Source organism: Salvelinus fontinalis, chromosome 8 (genome assembly GCF_029448725.1).
Source record: "Salvelinus fontinalis isolate EN_2023a chromosome 8, ASM2944872v1, whole genome shotgun sequence".
Lineage (NCBI taxonomy): Eukaryota > Metazoa > Chordata > Actinopteri > Salmoniformes > Salmonidae > Salvelinus > Salvelinus fontinalis.
In genome coordinates this window covers 6427527-6447896 of record NC_074672.1, presented here as the reverse complement: position 1 = coordinate 6447896, position 20370 = coordinate 6427527, and the positions used below count along the sequence as shown (strand labels likewise).

Sequence of the window (20370 nt, the reverse complement as noted above, 5' to 3'; positions counted from 1 at the left end):
ACTGTCACAAATTGTGGCCAAGTAATGTTTTTATGATATTGGATTTTAAAGCCAAGACATAAATAGAAATGTTGACCAAGAATGGGATAGAATGGGCAGCAGGAGAATGAAGAGTGAAAAAAAAAAAAAAAAAAGTAAACCCACACAAACCCAACCACACCCAACATTGGTCAGCCTCCCCCTACAGTAAACCCAACCACACCCAACATTGGTCAGCCTCCCCCTGCAGTAAACCCAACCACACCCAACATTGATCAGCCTCCCCCTGCAGTAAACCCAACCACACCCAACATTGGTCAGCCTCCTCCTACAGTAAACCCAACCACACCCAACATTGGTCAGCCTCCTCCTACAGTAAACCCAACCACACCCAACATTTATCAGCCTCCCCCTGCAGTAAACCCAACCACACCCAACATTGATCAGCCTCCCCCTACAGTAAACCCAACCACACCTAGCATTGGTCAGCCTCCCCCTTACAGTAAACCCAACCACACCTACAGTAAACCCAACCTCCCCAACATTGGTCAGCCTCCCCCTAGCCCACTCAAGGCTCCTCTGTATGGTCTCCATTCTACAAGATGACAGTTTGGTGAAAATAGACACCATAGATGGGACTACGATTCCTGTTCAAACAGTGCCATAGTACTAACGTTAACGTTCCTGGTTCATGTCTGAAATTGTTCATTTCTACATCATAGGCTTAGGTGAAATATTAATTATTCAAAAGTAATATCTGTGCTGTTGGAAAGCTGATTTGTTGATATTAGCAAAGTTTTTACATGGTTGTCAGAGGTCAAATGAGCATTGTGAGCTTTGTAAATGTTTTCATGCTAATCGCGAGCTAGTGCGGCTAAGGCTAGGTAGCATTGAAATGATTTGTTTGATGTCAGTACTCCTCGATAATAAGTCACCTTTATGTAATTAGCAGGGCTGTAAAAATATTACTAGACGGCGCCATTCACTGTGGCTTTGGCCGGGGTAGGCGGCTAAGGAACGTTAAAAAGTGAACTAGTAACTCATTTAGCAATCCAGCCATTTACATACCAGCACTCATTACAACAAAATACACTGCTCAAAAAAATAAAGGTAACACTTAAACAACACAATGTAACTCCAAGTCAATCACACTTCTGTGAAATCAAACTGTCCACTTAGGAAGCAACACTGATTGACATTCAATTTCACATGCTGTTGTGCAAATGGAATAGACAACAGGTGGAAATTATAGGCAATTAGCAAGACACCCCCAATAAAGGAGTGGTTCTGCAGGTGGTGACCACAGACCACTTCTCAGTTCCTATGCTTCCTGGCTGATGTTTTGGTCACTTTTGAATGCTGGCGGTGCTTTCACTCTAGTGGTAGCATGAGACGGAGTCTACAACCCACACAAGTGGCTCAGGTAGTGCAGCTCATCCAGGATGGCATATCAATGCGAGCTGTGGCAAGAAGGTTTGCTGTGTCTGTCAGCGTAGTGTCCAGAGCATGGAGGCGCTACCAGGAGACAGGCCAGTACATCAGATGTGGAGGAGGCCGTAGGAGGGCAACAACCCAGCAGCAGGACCGCTACCTCCGCCTTTGTGCAAGGAGGATCAGGAGGAGCACTGCCAGAGCCCTGCAAAATGACCTCCAGCAGGCTACAAATGTGCATGTGTCTGTTCAAATGGTCAGAAACAGACTCCATGAGGGTGGTATGAGGGCCCGACGTCCACAGGTGGGGGTTGTGCTTACAGCCCAACACCGTGCAGGACGTTTGGCATTTGCCAGAGAACACCAAGATTGACAAATTCGCCACTGGCGCCCTGTGCTCTTCACAGATGAAAGCAGGTTCACACTGAGCACATGTGACAGACGTGACAGAGTCTGGAGACACCGTGGAGAACATTCTGCTGCCTGTAACATCCTCCAGCATGACCGGTTTGGCGGTGGGTCAGTCATGGTGTGGGGTGGCATTTCTTTGGGGGGCCGCACAGCCCTCCATGTGCTCGCCAGAGGTAGCCTGACTGCCATTAGGTACCAAGATGAGATCCTCAGACCCCTTGTGAGGCCATATGCTAGTGCGGTTGGCCCTGGGTTCCTCCTAATGCAAGACCTCATGTGGCTGGAGTGTCAGCAGTTCCTGCAAGAGGAAGGCATTGATGCTATGGACTTGCCCGCCCGTTCCCCAGACCTGAATCCAATTGAGCACATCTGGGACATCATGTCTCGCTCCATCCACCAAAGCCACGTTGCGCCACAGACTGTCCAGGAGTTGGCGGATGCTTTAGTCAAGGTCTGGGAGGAGATCCCTCAGGAGACCATCCGCCACCTCATCAGGAGCATGCCCAGGCGTTGTAGGGAGGTCATACAGGCACGTGGAGGCCACACACACTACTGAGCCTCATTGACTTGTTTTAAGGACATTACATCAAAGTTGGATCAGGCTGTAGTGTGGTTTTCCACTTTAATTTTGAGTGTGACTCCAAATCCAGACCTCCATGGGTTGATAAATTTGATTTCCATTGATAATTGTGTGATTTTGTCAGCACATTCAACTATGTAAAGAAAAAAGTATTTAATTAGAATATTTCATTCAGATCTAGGATGTTATTTTAGTGTTCCCTTTATTTTTTTGAGCAGTGTACATATACTAGCTAAATATAAAATACTCCCTTGGCCTAATCAGACTAATCAGCGACACATAGGCTTAAGTTACTTGCACTGCTGTCTCTGTCTGAGCCTCCAACATAGCCATACACAGATCCATCCTCTGTGTTAGCTCTGTACATAGTTGATTAGTTCTGTCTGGAACCCAGGTGGAACCCCATGTTAATATTATTATAATTTCTATAGCACATTAATGTCAGTTATGCCTTCCCCATCAACACTTATGTTATGGGCCAAATGGATCATGCGAATGACAAATAAATGAATATTCAAACGTAAACATTTTAACTATTTTATACCCAACCAATAAGTCCCTCTGTCAATCAGTGAACGAATGGTATTTCTGTAGTTATTTGAACAGTTTATTGCCATGTATCTGGAAAGAAGAAACTATTAGTGGGTCTTGGGGTAAAAGAACACATTGTAATACATCAGCCAATTTATGTCAATACCACGGTGATTGCATTTAGCAGGCAAAACAAAAAACAGTTGAGTCGCCAGTTCTTCTTTGACTTTTATTTGAGCTTGCATTTTGTTAAAATTCATGTTTGAATACATAAAAAGTTTTTAAAAATGTCAAACTGACCAGATATCAAATTACTTTTTAAAAACCATTGTGTAAAAACTTAGGACCGATTTAGAAAAAAAACGTCTTCCGTTTCCCCATAACTTTTTTTTTTTTAATATATAGCTGTCACTTAAAAATAATGGAACAAAACAGGTCTGCATAGATTCTGCAGGCAAATCGGTGGTAATCTGGTCAAATGCATGGTACAAGCTTAAGACGATCGTCCAGTCAAATCTGTTTCTTATTGCTCAGATCTTTGATGTTTCTTCTTGATGACGTCACTGTAGAGAGGAAAAGAGAGATTGTTAGAGAAGAGACATTGACAGGTCAAATCCCTTTACTGTATCAGTCAACTCAGACTGTGCAGCAGCATCAAGACAGACAGGAGGACCAACAGACAATGGCAGGAGGCCTGCAGTCAGTCAGGCAGACAGTTTGCTTGATCAAATCCATGGCATCACCGGGTAATGAGCGCAGCGTCAATGGAAAGTGCAGACCGATGCTGGCTTTAGAACTCAAGAGTGAACTGGCCCGAGACACTACACCAAGGCCTACTGCCATCTGATGGACTTTTCCCACTGATATGTTGTAAATTGGGGGTCTCAAACTGGGGGCATGCGGGCCAGATGCGTCCTGCAAGCAGACTTAATGCGGTCCGTGGTCGAAAATGTAGATTGTATATTGAGAAGTGCTGTGAATGACTACAGCTAATCAACTGATCATACTGAGGACAACCAAACTATTTAACCAGGTTTCTGGGATAAGTTATCATTTGGCCAAATTCCAAGTTGTATTTGAGATTTTTTTTTATACATTAACCATGAATAAACGAGCACAGTCCACTATGAACAAAAACTAAGCTTGACTATGGAAATTCAATCCAGCATGTTTTCTAACAAGGAAACAAATAATTGTTTACCCATATCCCAGAAATCAGGTATGCAGATTTGATTAGAGCACCAAGTAGCGATTTGTGTGTGTGTTGGCACTCACCCGGACGATGGTAGAGATGGTATGCCGGTAGTTTCTACTCAGCCCCGCCCTGCTCGGCTGCGGGAGCGGACGTTTTCTCAAGGGATGGTTCGCCGTCGGCCTTGGCCTCCTTTCCATCCTGGGGCTTGCCGCCGGTCTGTGGGCGTCTGCGGCGGTAGTTGAAGTTTCGGCGGTAGCGGCGCTGGCGGGGCTCCTGGTTCTCGCCGTCACCACCCTGGTTCTCCTTGTTTTCCCCCTCGCCGTCCCGTACCGGTCTGGGACGGGGTGGACCACCACCTCTGCTGTAGGACGGGGGACACACCTTAACACCTGACAAATCTTAAAACAGCCCCTAGCACCCATACAACTTCAAATTCTGACAGTGAATTCCATTTAAAAACTCTTACTGAAATCCCAACTCGGAAACATTGAGTCAAATTTCAGACGATTACCTAAATTGAAATTGACCCAAACCCCAGGGTTTGCAGATTTGATGGAATTGGAGGTGTCCAAAAGCAATTATGGGGATTTGATCCACCCAGCCTTCTAATGGGCTTAGGGGTGGTTGTGCATTACATGGCTGCAAGGACACATGGCCCAAACATCTTGTGCACCATGTGTGTGTAATATGTGCCATGTACAGTATGCAATGTGCTGCCTTGTCCTTATATTTCATGAATGGGCTTCTGTCAATTGTGCCATATACTCAAACAAGCGAAGAATTGACCATTACCTAACAGTACCACCATGTGTTTGAGCATATAAAACAAGTGGTGGAGCTCACTCCTGTCATGTGTATGAACCTGTGTCTGTGCCCTCAACTACTTCTGATCAAGTACCAATTTAAATACCATGCCCCCATACAAGCTCATCGGTGCATACCAGGAAAGAGTAAAAGCAGTGCCATAACAGCCAAAATGGGAACAGGAATAACCTGAGAAAGTAATGGGCCATATACAGGGTGGTTGAGGGGGCATCAGAATAGACGTTAACTATGCATATGCTGAGATCAGAGGTATTTATGCTCTCTCCATTATTATTGTCAGAGAAGAGACATTAAACTCATCACTTCAACAGCATTGATATTCATAGATTGTTTAGTTCAGGAATGATTCAAGATAATAGTCCATAGATAGTTTGGCCAATTCGCCATGTTCACACATTTCATAATACTTCTACTAATAAAAACAATCAGGACTAAAGAGACATGAAGTCGTTGTCATTTCTGAAGGAGTACCCATAGAGTACATTTAAAATGCTAAGTAAAATAAACTTTCGGAAAGCAGTTGCCATTCAATGTTAGGCTGCAATAAGGGGAACACGCAGTCAGTAAACTGCCCAATGGTAACGTCGCAGATAAATAGATTCCGAATCACGTACCTTTGTGACAAATTCACCTAACCTTTAGTTGACAGGCAAATTAGATATGGCTTTCTGCTGTTATATAACCCCTTTTTGCAGCCTTGTGTCAATGAACTCAACACGCAAACCTTGGTCTGAACCTTGGTCGGAAGCCTCTGTAGTAGTTCTGCCTCATTGGTTTGTTGCCCTGGTCTGGACCTCCCTGGTTCTCATCACCTTCTCCACCCTATAAACAAACAGGAGTTAGTCACACACATTCAATCACTGACTCAATACCCTAGATCCAGGTCTGAAACTCACCTTTTGGATAGAACGAGTCTTGAAAAACAGGAAAAGATATACTTTGACGAAGGTCAAGTGACTGAAAGTTTAGTTACTATTAAAATAAAACTAAAATAAATGCACAGCTGTGCAGACACTTTTTCCTGTTTTGCATTTTACCTTAAGTTATTACCAGCCACTGATTCCGTGAGGAAATCAGTGACTGGTTTCTTCAAAATCAGTATTTGTCTGTTTGCAGCCAACTTCAGGTGCGGTCAGTATATTATATGAACCTAAGTGTTTTTCACTAGCGCCGACTAGACTCATTTTTCAGCCGGACACTTTCCCCACTTTAACAAGGCTACTAATTAGCTAGTCCTAAAATAATTCTGCTGAGCCCTCTTCTGTTAGAATGAACATTATTCATCTTCTAGCGATCTATTGACAGGACAGGCGCCCGTCAGTCACAAAGTCAGCGATGACAGGGAAACAGTGCTGGTTTGACAGTCTGCTGTCCGTCCCACCTCTCATCACCTGGGTGTGCTGTGTGCGCTGTGGTTGCAGCCACATTTCTTTACACGGAGGGTGAGAGCACGAATTTGGACATCCCATATGTGGTAACGATGAGTCGAAATCCAATTAACCTATTGTTTTCTGGCACATTCATATCCTTTCGCGTGCAGGGTCCGAACATTAAAGATGACCCAGGAAGAGTAAAAACATGTGCCGGCCCAATGGATCTTGTCGGCAACTTTTCAGCATAATTTTGCATTCCAGTTCAACATTTACCTGCAAAAATGGCTTAACCCTGGGGGACAAGCCACTCCAGACCACACACGAGGAGAGCCTAGCTGGCTTCTTTTTCAATTTGGCTGGCTACTCCATGTGATTGAGGAAAACATCGCTAAATATAGATTGAAGCGCTGCGTGTGTTGCAATCAGCAGTAGGTGTAACATCTTGGGTTTGTGTGAAAGTTTGATTGATAGATCTATTTTTGGTCAAGCTGAGGTTTGATTTTGGTCTGTTAACCAGTGGTTTGGAGCCAACTTTAAGTACGGTCAATATATAGACCTCGATGTAGACCTATTTTGGTCAACCTGTATTGGTCTGTTGACCAATACACATGAGGTTTTGATTTGTCCGGCCATAACCAATTGTGGCGCGCATGTTTGACGAGAGTGTGTATGACATCACTGGAACAGGGCCGGACTGCTTCAGGAGTGCCTGTGACAGCGTACCTCAGTCATCTCTCCGCGAGGTGCGTTGGTGTACGGGGGCCGACGGCCGTAGCGTCTACGTACAAGGTATGGGGGGTAGCGCCGTCTCCCAGGGAAGGAGGGCCTGCGCTGCTGGGTCTGCATCTCTCCCTCTGGGCCGCTCTCGGCGCCCTCACGGCTCTTGCGGGGGGGCCGCTCTCCTTCGCCCTCACCGTCGCTGTCTGGGTATTCGCCGTCACGGGCTGGGCCCCTCCTGCGGGGGTACCGCCTATAGCGGTTCCGGTCAGCGGCATACTTGCTCCCCTGGACCGGGACACCCGCTGGGCCGGTGACATTGGCTGCCTCTGCTCCCTGGGAAGAGATACATACATAACCACTGGGGTGCACACTACCCTTCTGGAGTATGAAGTTGGTTTTAGCTGTGTATCGTTGCATGATATTGTGTCGACTGGTCAAATCCAAAAATTGGGCTCATTAGAATCACCAATAATCATAACTTTGAGGTACATGAAGTTAAAGTCTAGATTTGATTGCCTTAAATATGGCTAAACATATTAAACAAGTCGTATGAAATAATTTGTGAGCCTGGAAGAGTGGTGCCAATTGATATGACAGCTAACAATAAAGCTCTCTGTTGTGTAAATAAAAGTTGTAACTACCTTCTCCCCTTCAACCACATCAAACTCCACAATTTCTCCATCTCCAACACTGCGAAGGTATTTCCTTGGGTTGTTTTTCTTTATGGCAGTCTGAAGAAAAAAGAAAGTATAAAACATGTCATTACAAACTTGTCTTTGTGGTGCTAACTACAATCCAATTGTGATGGTTCTATGTTGGGCAATAAATGACTCGACCATTGGAGAACTGGAGTGTTTTTACCTGGTGGACAAAGACGTCATCTTTCGTGTCATTCCTTGTGGGTGAAGGGAGAAAAAGGTGTTGTTAAATATAGGACAATAAAACCCATTGGATTAAAAATGTCTATTGTAACATTGAGGCTAACAGATTTTAACAGAACTGGCTTAATTGTGCATGCATTGAGTCTTTACACAACAAGAGCATGCCGTGGACAGCCAAATACACTTCCTAGCTTTGTAAGCAAATCCAAGGCATATTAGGATTCGGAATGTTCCCTCACAAACACCCTCATCATATTAGTGTCTTTAGGAGACGCCCGGGAGAGTGGGGCAACTTGCCTGTTGATGAAACCGTAGCCATTTCTGACGTTGAACCATTTGACTGTACCCAAGACCTTAGTTGCTGAAAAAGAAAAATATGTACACACAATTTAGGTGTGATTCACTTGTTTTTATCCCCTATATTTTTTTTGCAGTCAAATTAATAAGGCGGCACCCCAAAAAAATTTTACATGCACATGAGCAGTTTCGCATTCACATATTGCACATCAAAGGGGGGGAAATTGTGAAGTGCACTTCAAGTGGGTAATCTAATGGCAAGACTGATAAAGACCACAGACAAGGACCAGAGAAGATACTAGGGAAGCAAGCTATAATTAACCCCCAACCGTTGGGCTTTTTATAGATTGTGATGCTAAACCCTTGGTGTTTGCTTCCACCTGCCATGGCATAGTCCAATGCATATCACCATTACAGTGGCGCAACTTTCACTGGGGACAGGGTGGTCATGACCCCCATTCTGAAATTTAATTGTGTCCCTCCCAGTTTTATCATTGCACTGTGATACAACAACATAAAACGGCAGCAGTGTGCTTGAGGACCACGCGGACACCTCAGAGCGGCCGAGTAGGCTGTTGGGAGGTTAGCCGGCTGGATTTAAGACCTGTCCGAGCGGGCTAATAGGCTGTTTGAAGACAAAGCTTCTGAAAGACTGTTCAAGTCTTTGGTGCAGGCCAGCCAGAGGCCGCTGCTGTCAGTGCATGTGTTGTACTCTTTCGCCGATTTGTAAAAGCAGAGCAGAAACTGGCTACTCTTTAGTTGACTGATGTAGCTGGCAAGGTAACTGCTGTTTAACTAAACAGAAGAAAAAAAGGTGTTTATTCCCAGAGCTGAGCTGGTAGTGTAACAGATGTAACATTGGCTAATGTTTCATCTCGACTGAGGTGAATGAATTAGCTAGCTAGTAGCTACCACAACCAGCTCTAGCTATTGGTCAGATAGTAATAATAGCCACTGCATATCGATATCCAACAGCTTTTTGTATGAAATGTTTTGTAGCCTTTGTTTTGTCCCATTTCAACAGAAGTAAATGAACTTGGCTTGCTTTCGCCAGTTGATGTACCATTCGAGTTGGCTAGCGTTAGCTATTTATTTTGCTTCAATCACACCAGACCTGAATCAAACGATGAAATCAGCGGCCAAACTATTGAAGGTTAATGGTTTGACGTTTTCAGTGCAATGTGAATCATAATTAGAGTCGGTATAGCATTGTAACGTGAAACATCAGTCAGTTTCGCTAACTAATTCCCTATTTTTCACACTGACAGTAATAAACAGCTCTACGGGCTTTACGGTCATCGTACAGTCAGTACACAACATTATGCTCATCAAGTCTTAACAGGATCAGATGGTGACAGGTGTCCCAGCAGGGTCAGACAACCAGGGAAGACCAGTCTACAGAGCGCAAGTTGATGGGTAGACCTACAGTATCTACAGGACAGCAATTTAAAGAAACAGTCTGGGATCTGGGAATAACGGTCATTTCAATTATTGAACAATTGATTCTATTCTAGGTTAATATAATGTATAAATGGACACCAAGGTCATTCTTTGTCATGCATCATCTTATGAGGATCAGATGGTGACAGTGGTCTCAGCAGGGTCAGGCATCCAGGAAAGACCAGTCTGACAGAGCGGAGGTAAGTTTTTGCAGATAACACTATTCTCTGTGCAGTAAGCACTGGACAAGCCAGATGCTTCAACGATTGAAACTATTTTAAGGGAGGAAAACCTGGTAGAAGCTGTTGATGATGAATGGATACAGATATGTTTGAATGCCAAGTCATGTTCATATAATCTCAGACAAATTGCTGCCGTGTAAAACCACATGCCAGCGAAACATTAACATGGAATCAAAAGTCAGTCCTCTGCTTTAGGTAAATTAACAAAAGGGGACACATTTGCATAGGTTATGGTCTTGTGAAGGCTGGCTGAATTCTGGCAAAGAGTATGTTCTTTTATCTCAGCATGTCTACAGATTCTCCATTCTCCCTGTTTTTGTTTGCTTGGAAATGTTGATACTGGAGACTTATCAAAAGAAACTATAACCATTAATTGGAAGCTTCAACAATGTCACAAAGGATGGACGAAATGTCAATTTAGGTATCACTATATGTGATTACAAGATTAAGGATATATTGGGCAACTTTCATAAAGTCTGGATGCCTTACATGGAATACAGTATGACAAAAGTATATTGAAAACATGCCCACGCCAGGGGAGATATCTATGTAGGCAATCTCTAGCTGCTGGGCTGCTCAATCCTGGCCCTGGGGGGCTGCCGTCCTGTGGGTTGTCACTCTGGCCTTGGCCTAACCCACCTGAAACCAATAATAAATGTTTCACTAAGATCCTAAAGCAGAGTGGGGTGAGCTGCAGGGTGGTGGACCCCTAGGGACAGGACGACCCAGCTCTACAGTGTGCAAGTAAAAATGCCTCTACAGTGCACTATTAGAGATTAATTATATGGAGGATGAGGTGTTTGTGTGTAAATGTATGTTATTTTTAGTTTTTATGACTTGTTTCCTAACATTACTTTTAGGAAGGCATTTTTTTTTTTAAAGATGGGAAGGAAATTGATAGGAGAGTTGTGTTGTTATTGACTAGACTGGTGGGGGTCAGGTATGCAGGTGGCTGGCTAAAACTAAAGTTGCACCCCTGCATCATTAGCTCCAAAAACGCCCATCCTACGTGTTATGAGACCAGAACATATCGGTACTAGCCTAGACATTCAATGTGGCCTACCAGCATTTAACCAAACTGATCTGAACGAGTGCCTGCCCTGGAGGTAGCATAGCTAGCTAATGTCATGTGTAAGCTGGACTGCTAATTATTTTCCGAGCGGAACTATCTGAGCATCATTTATGAATACTAGGTAACTAGCTAGACACCCATTTACCCAGTTCAAAAGAGCAAGTTCTGAATCTTCGCACGTGGCGTCGCGCCTTATGATGATAGCTTGCTACTTTGCTAGCATATTATATTTGGTCTCAACCGTGTGGTTGGACATGAGCCAGGATGTCGTTCATAACGTCAAATGAATACTCATGTGCACAGAGGTAGAAATAGAGTGCTGGGTACGGTTTCATGCTTCATAAAAGTACAATTGTCAGCCAAAGCGGGACAAAAGAAATTCGTGGAATCAGAATATCAAGGCGGACATTTTGGGGGCCCCTATAACGCTAGCTATCACCTCGACCGAACGGAACCTTATCTAGCTTACTAGCTTAGCCATCTGCAATTTTACACGAAATAATTATTTGGGGGCTATGCTTTTTCATATTACACTTGGTTATATAGTTATCTAACGTTAGCAGTGTATTAGCGAGCTTGTTAGCATGATCGCTAGCAAGCGAGTTAATTAGTATGTGCATAGCTGCGAACAAAGGGATACGAATGCAATCGAGCCTCTGCAGTGCAGTCAATCATGGGCCTCAATGAATTGTTTGTTACAAAACTGTCGTATACACTACCAATGTATTGGAAACAGTGTTCTTTATGTGTAACCAGTGCGTTACGAAACCAGGAACCGGTCACGACCAAGACCAATATCTACTTCTGCAAATGTTTTGCCAGGTTAACGTTAGCTGCTGGCTAAATCACTGCTAGATACACGAGACTGCGGACAGGAAGGTAAAGTCAATCTAACTACCGTTGGTTACAATTACAACATGTGCCAAACCAGAAGCCAAACCACATGCATTACAGTATTAACGTTAGTTAACTAACGTTACCTCTAAACTTGTCTCTTAGGTCAGGTGTGTGGTCAGACTGATTGATGCGTTACCAGTTAGGCTAGGTAGAAAACAGTTGTAGAGCAACTGACATTTTGAATTGGCAGTTGAGACTAAATATAAACGATATCTAACGTTAAACGATTTCAAACTAGCCATCATGCTATCAAACTAAATAAAGAAACGGAACAATATTTAGCGGTTGCTATCTAACTAGTTAGCTAATAACAATATTATCTAGATTTAAACAACTAGTTAGTTACCTAACGTTAACTGTTTTAATAATCAGCTGACGTTGTGAACTAGCTAACGTCAGTTAGCCAATGGACATAGTTTATAGTTAAGCGAATTGTAGGTAAATTAGTAAGCTTTTTGGGAGTAACGCTTTTTGGGAGTAACGTTACCGTGCCAAAAACCCACAATTGCATTTAATGGTTCACCTGGCCAGCTTGCTTACCGATGACCTTCTTATCCCCCGCGGAAACGGCGGCTGCCGCCGGGCTGGATGGGCTCTCCGCGTCGACGACAGCAGGCTCCGGCGGTTGTGTCTCGGCCTCGCTGCTCATGTTTTCTGGTTGGTTATGGCTTTTGCCGGCGGTGGCTCTCTAGTGTGTTTCCCGGTTCTAGATGGTAACCTGGGCCGGCGGTGGTGGGGGCTGCTGCCTTCGGGCTCTCAACTTTCCTCTCCGCTCCCGTTGCCGATCGAACTGGGAGGAATGAGAAAAGATGCAAAGGAATATCCCTAGCCATAGTCCCTCCCACTCTATAATATAATTGGTCGAATTCTTTCTCCTCCATAAACATAACGAATAATTTCGTTACTATTGGTTATATTGGTTGCCAGTTATTCAACAAAAAAAACACCATGAATATTGGTAGAAGAGAAATGTCGAAGACCAACACTGACTACAAGACAGAGCCAGACAGACGATCACGACACATTGTAGCTAGCTACCCCATTTTGTTACATTGTACAGTACGCCTAGATTATGGAGAACCAAAACTGCCGTAATTAGAATTTCATTCATTAATACATTCACACAAATAGATACATACATTAATACATCCATATAAATGTATACATAAACGGATGAATGATTGCGTACAAATATATTATTATTTAAATAATTCATCCCACTTTTATTTTATTAATTTATATAATTTTCCTGTTTCTGTATTTCTTCCTCCAATATGATAATGAGGGGGTGTCAAGCAAAGGTATGTGGGTAGTGTCTAACACACCATTGGTTGATCAATGCCACAGTGCGTTGATCGATTGCATTTGCCTGGGCTGCATTCTGTATGATAAAGTGTCCAAAGTTTAAAGGTCATGTTCACAATAATATATAATGAATTAACATTTTGTTGCTTTGCCACACGTGCACAATAGAAACTCACAAAAATAGCAAACGGCACATTTTCCTTGCTTGACGTAGAAACAGGTAAACAGTTTTGGATCACTGTGCCAATGACTGTACCAGATCTGTGTTACGCCTGGGTTGCCTTTGACAATAAGGCACCGGACTACAGCCGTATAGTTTTCAAACTAGAAGGCCAATAGACGAGAGTAGGCAAGAAGGAGTCTACCTGGATGGGCGAGAGGAATGTCCAGTTGTCCATAAAAGCATGGTAATCTACCTCCGTTTTACACTTCGCTAACTAGCTAGATAATGAAGTAAACTGCAGTCAAGTAAGGAGGAGCATGTTGTCATGATGGAATAAATCACCTATGTGAAGCTAGCCACAATACGGATTAGCCACAATAGTGGAATTTACTGTTTGCCTTAGCAATTGTTAGTGAGATGAGACATGGCGTCATAAAATAAATAATATCTTAGCAAGTTATACATTCACATGTATGCCATGTACTGTAATTTGTCATAGCTGTTATCACACAATGGCATGCATACTTTTAATTAGATATATTGTCATTTACAGACAGGAATGTGAAATTGACATACTGATACATAAATCCTAAATACATGTGTGCCATTTTCTTGTTAATCTCTGCAGGTTTGTCATCTGATTTCTTTGAGCCTGGTGGAGATGGATGCAACCATACTACAAGGCAGGACATTTTGCTGCATCCAAGTTGAGGGTTGCTACCAGCAGTAACATGTAGCACTCTGTCAGTAAGTCATTATATTGTTTTTTTATATTGCATGATACTAGGCAAGAGGCCCTGGGCCAGTCAGGGGTGAGGGTTCTCTCTCTTTATAGCACTCACTACCTCTATCCATCTCTCTTCAGGTGCTACAGAGACAGAATGGTCCAAGGACCTCCAGAGCCTTCTGATCAATTACCTGCGTTCTCTTCAGACTACAGAGAAGTAAGCTCCACTCATAGTGTACCTAATGCATCATGTAAACCTCCTTCACTGTGGCTGTCCGCCTGTGTGATGACATAGTATATTATCTAGAGCCACTTGTTGGATTGGATTTACTGTACTCACTCCATAAGTCATGCGCTCTCCTCCCTGTAAACGTCTCCCAGACTTTTATCAAAACTAACATGTCCATCCCCTTATCCCCAGGTGAGTCTGTTGGACTATGGAACTTTAGAGCAGCACATCAAAAGACCTGCCACCCTGTTGCCAGGTATATGCAAACAGTTCCCTGAAGAAGGATGCCACTATCACGGCTTAAATGCCACATTTTGGGGATGACCAAATGCCATATAGTTTTGTATAAACTAATTTGATTAGATTACAAAACAACTTTTTCATAGCATGTTTGTCACTAACTTTTACTTATTTCTGTGGTAACTTAAACTCAACACGTGGAGATTATGATTCAAAAGGTCTAAAGTATATGAACGTCTCATGTAAAGGGTGAATACATTTTATTAATGTATATCACACAGGTCTCAAGGAAAATATATATATATACCCCAGACAAGATTGAAGAATGGGACAAGTAAAGTGAATATTTGTCAGTAATTGTGTCCGTAGCAGTTTTTATGAATTTAAGTGGTTGCGTACAATACATGTGTGACTGAATGACTTTACTTCCAGGTGAGGCCCTTGCTTCTGATACCACTGAAGGCCACAGGCAGGCAGCTTAAAGAAATGTCACCATCCAGGCCCATGTCGTAGCATGCAGTTGTCTGATAGGGAGATGACATGCATTATGTACCTTTCATCACCAAAGCAGTGTTAGCATTCACTGCATGTTGCTGAACAATTCAACCCTTTTGTTAGTGTCATTGATATATTGAAATTCGCATACAATATTCAGTTCATAAGCTACTAATACCTCTATGGCAGGGGTAGGCAACCCTGGACCTGGAGTGCCGCAGGCACTTCATGTTTTGATTTAACCGACCTGGAAGACTAGGTGTGTTGATTTTAGGCAATCACTCAACTGATCAATTAGTACAGTTGGTCAGGGCTGCGTTCAGTACATAAAAAACGTAATAGAACGTTAAATGGAACTGAAACGGTACTGTATTGAACAACTAGTTGAGAAGCTGGGAGGGGTTGGGTTGTGGGTTCAAAAGGTACCTTAAATACGTAACTCATTGCGTCAAGCCACACCCCCACAAACGGAGCAAATGAATATCTGTTCAATACCATACAATAATATTTTGGGAACAGGGTTGCCTACCCCTGCTCTAGGGACCTGTGGTGTAAGGACTGCTGTGCAACAGTGTTCTTCCAGGGACCATATTCACAAAGCATCTCAGTGAAGGCATAATATATTATAATATCAGGGGAATATGGGCCCTGGCCTATCAGCATGCTAGCCTGTCAGGAATGCCACTCCACTTGAAATGCAACAAAAACACAAGTAAGAATTAGCTTAGTAACTTAGTTACTGAAACACTAATGTAAATGTGCACAAACCCTCTAATCGGCGGAATTATATGAAAACAGCCTATTTGCAGTCACATTTGGGACATTTTCTTGCCAACTTTCAGTCACAAAAGCATGAATAAACCCGGCAGGGGAACAAAGTAGTTTGACAAAAACTGTTCAAATTGCCAGTAACTACTAGTAGCTACCAATTATATAGCCAGTTATTTTCTAGAAACGTAACTGGAGTCCACTTAGCTAGCTAAAGTGACCTCTGTTGGTGGGGGTTAGCTAAAGTAAACTCTGTTGGTGGTGGTAAAACAACGGTATCAGCCTACTCGGTGACCTACTCGATGACACCCACAGAACACAATTGTGAAGTGTACATAACCATTGTAGCTCATTTTGCAGGACTTTGACTGTGGGAAATCACCTCCCCAGTCAGTCTATTGTGAATATTGTACATTCATACTTCAATGTGCAGCACAGTGTAGGTGGGTGCCGTTTAAGATGAGGGAGGACGAGAAAATGTTTTATGAGCGTTGCATTATTTCTGTTACAGCATATTTGATGACTCATTCATATTCCATTCACCCAGCTCAATGTAACATCGATAGGTTTTGCTACCACATGATACTTGAATTTTCCCTATACCATGGAGTTTTATACAACCTAGCCAGTGGTGATTTTAGCATGTCAATCTTGGTGTAGCAAAAAAACATTTTTTTTTAGATGCATGCCAGCAAAGCCACAACACTAAACAATGATGTCGATTTAAGGCAGGCCCCCGCACCTCTCTGATTCAGAGGAGTTGGGTTAAATGCGGTAGACACATTTCAGTTGAAGGCATTCAGTTGTACAACTGACTAGGTATCCCCCTTTCCCTTACATTAACAGCACTATAACGGTGACAAACGGTGCACACAAACTGTTGGGGCCTACATAAAGCTGTCCCAACAGCAGAGTCCCAACCGCAGTCCCAACACTGCTACACCTGGCTATCAGCGGAGCCTTGTCGGGCAGCAAAACAGTTCATTCAGCCTCATTTACTGCCTTTTAAAAAAACATAGCTGATATGGCCGACTTGCTTAAACATATGTGGTTTCTACTGACAATTGAGAAGTACAAACTATGGCATAAATGGATGAAGAGAGGATAAGAGACATTCATGAGCGTGCTAGGACGGATATAGTCAATATAATTATTTATTTGTTCAGCATTTTTTAAATGCACAGCGACATAATTCAGAACATGGGCCGTTCTTACAGTATTCTCCCTGTACAACAATTCAGAACCGTAGGATAAATAAAGGGGGCATATAAACAGACAATAAAAGCTCTTACAATATTCAATGATGATATTTCTCTAAAACAGGCTATAGGATACATGTGCACCACCAAGTCAGAACAGGACAGATTTCCACCGGTCTAATGTCCATTGCTCGTGTTTCTTGGCCCAAGCAAGTCTCCTCTTCTTATTGGTGTCCTTTAGTAGTGGTTTCTTTGCAGCAATTTGACCACGTAGACCTGATTCATGCAGTCTCCTCTGAACAGTTGATGTTGAGATGTGTCTGTTACTTGAACTCTGAAGCATTTATTTGGGCAGCAATCTGAGGTGCAGTTAACTCAAATGAACTTATCCTCTGCTTGCAGAGGTGACTCTGGGTCTTCCTTTCCTGTGTGAGAGCCAGTTTCATCATAGCGCTTGATGGATTTTGCGACTTCACTTGAAGAAACTTTCAAAGTAGCAAAAATATATAAAACTGCAATTCCAATTCCCTAAAATGCTTTTTTAATGTTCATTGGAGTGTCACCTATGCCCTTATATTAGGTATATTCAAGAATAAAGCCAATAAATAATTTTTATTGTGATTCATATGAATGTCATTCAGTATTTATTACATTTTTATTTTACCTTTATTTAACTAAGCAAGTCAGTTAAGAACAAATTCTTATTTACAATTACACCCTAGGAACAGTGGGTTAACTGCCTTGTTCAGAACGACAGATTTATACCATGTCAGCTCAGGGATTGGATCTAGCATACTGGCCCAATGCTCGAACCACTAGGCTACCTGCAGCCCCTATAGCACTGTTTAAAAAAATAATATATATATATATGCCCATTTTTCAAAATCACAAGGTTATATATCCATGCTTAGACTGGCAGAAATGTGAAATTATTTTATTTTGAATACCACATGTACCCGTGACACATCAAATAACTCAAAATTTGTTGAAGTTTTTTTTACAGAACTTCCTGCCTTACACTGAAAAAAATGCTAAAATCTATGAAAATATTTTTCACTTCAAACTTTGAGATTAGTTTTTGTCTCTCTGAGTCAACAAAACAAAGTTATTGTATTTTAATATAAAAATACTGGTGTTATACTGTATGACAATATTTGTTACCCTGAATGACATATCACTACGGCCCACAAATATTGGTTAAATCTGATTTCTTCAGCAATAACAATTATGATCCTATGAACTATTATTAGTAGCAGCAATAGTATTTTTCTTTTAGCAAATCTTTTTTCTTCGGCTCTGTAATGTAAAATGGCCGCAGTCGTAAAAACTGTCTGTATGACAGCGAGATTGTCCCATCCACCTCTGAATTGTACTCTGCATGGAGTTCTTTTAGAGATTTCATGAGTATGTGCCTTTGAACCACATTTTGCGTGACAGTGTCTTTCTTCCCTGAGAGAAGGTGACTATTTTCATCTCTACTGAGAAATGCAATGACCTGTGTTTTCCTCTCTAAAGACATTTTCTTTTTCCCTCGTGGCCTGTATTTTTCACTTAGATTGCGTTTGAATTTATTTGACCTTTGCATGTCCTTTCGTAATTTGTTGCTTTTTTGTTATGATTATTTTAGTTGCATTTCCAATTGGAGAATTTTCTTCTTTAGTTCTAATATTTTCCTTTTGCAGTCGCTTCCAACGTTTTGATACACTTTTCACTTTTTTTCTGGAGTGGAGGAAGAAAGTGGTTGCTCCAGTGTTTCAGATTGAGGCTCAAGAGATTGCTCTAATTCTGGAGTCAAGGACCCAGATGGTTGCTCCAGCTCTGGAGGTGCAGGTTCATGTTGTACTTGTAGTCCTTTAATAGTTTTCAAGCCCTGCCACCTCTGACGAGCGTCAAAGCCGGTGTAGGAGGATTCAATCTTAATCCTGTTTTGGCGCTTTGCTTGTTTGATGGTTTGTCTGAGGGCATACCGGGATTTCTTATAAGCGTCCGGATTAGTGTTCCACTCCTTGAAAGCGGCAGCTCTAGCCTTTAGCTCTATGCGTATGTTGCCTGTAATCTATGGCTTCTGGTTGGGATATGTACGTACGGTCACGTGGGGACGACGTCGTCAATGCACTTATTGATGAAGCCGATGACTGAGGCGGTATACTCCTCAATGCCATTTGATGAACTCCGGAACATATTCCAGTCTGTGGTATCAAAACAGTCTAGGGTGTAATCATGAGTCCAACAGTTGCAAACAACAGTTTTTATTGGACAAATTCAGGTATGTTTCTCCTTTCAGTCTGCTTCCATTTTAAAAAAAATAAATCAACAGAATCGACAGAAGAAATACACCCATGATCACGCGCAAACACAGTTCACCCTCATAGCAGCCACATACCACATACAAACAGCATCATCACTTTGCTCACTGTAAAAACCTTTCCAAGCCAAACCTCATATCATAACCTCTACACACAGCCTACATCGTTGTCACCAAATTAGTTGACATCATAGTCAACATTGCTATTAGAACTAACGGGTTAGTAAACCCGCTACAATCATGCAGTACAGTGCCCCAGTGGCAAAAAAAATACAATACCAAAAGCTTACCTTGACTTGGAGTTCCAGTGTTGGGTAGCTATAGCCAGCTAGCTGGCATAGCATCCCTCTCTGTTTGAGGCGGGTATTTGAGTAGGCTAAACTAGCTAGCTAGCTGCATTCGCTAGCTAAGTAAGGGAAAGTGAAGGGAAAAAACAAAATATAGCTCTCTCTCTCTTGCTACACTTGCTACTCCTTTAACTATTGTCTCTTTCTTGGAGTCAACTACTCACCACATTTTATGCAGTGCTAGCTAGCTAGCTGTAGCTTATGGTTTCAGTACTAGATTCTTTCTCTGATCCTTTGATTGGATGGACAAGATGTCGTTTCATGCAGCAAGAGCTCTGATAGGTTGGAGGATGTCCTCTGGAAGTTGTCATAATTACTGTGTAAGTCTAAGGAAGGGGGTGAGAACCATGAGCCTCATAGGTTTTTCTATTAAATTCAATGTACCCAGAGGAGGATGGAAGCTAGCTGTCCTCCGGCTACACCAACAGAGTGCTGTTGAGGTTACTGTAGACCTTTAGTGCCAAAGTGGGTATTTTAATCAATTATTTGGTGAAGTGAATATATTTAGTATCGTTTTATCTAAAAAGGATACCTTTTTAATTGTTTCACTATTTAGATTTTTCTGAAATTCACTGATGAGGACGGCCTGTTCCTCCTATGAGGCGCCTCTGCTGGTACAGCCTTACCTATTGTAAAAATGCCTAGCTGAAGCCGTTTGAGCGTTCGGCTGTGAATGCCTTCACCCGCTAGTACTTAATGTGATATAATTGGTTCTGAC

General features: G+C 42.4%; 1 long non-coding RNA gene and 1 pseudogene across 1 annotated transcript; one reads left to right on the top strand and one right to left on the bottom strand.

The window, feature by feature from the left end:
* Window positions 1–3147: 3147 nt before the first annotated feature.
* LOC129860439 (Y-box-binding protein 1-like) lies at window positions 3148–12722 on the bottom strand (annotated as a pseudogene).
* Window positions 12723–13265: 543 nt separating this feature from the next.
* Window positions 13266–14895, top strand: LOC129860440 (uncharacterized). The gene is made up of 4 exons (XR_008760376.1): window positions 13266–13586; window positions 13971–14089; window positions 14208–14286; window positions 14491–14895. It is a non-coding gene; the product is annotated as an uncharacterized LOC129860440 (long non-coding RNA).
* Window positions 14896–20370: the final 5475 nt, after the last annotated feature.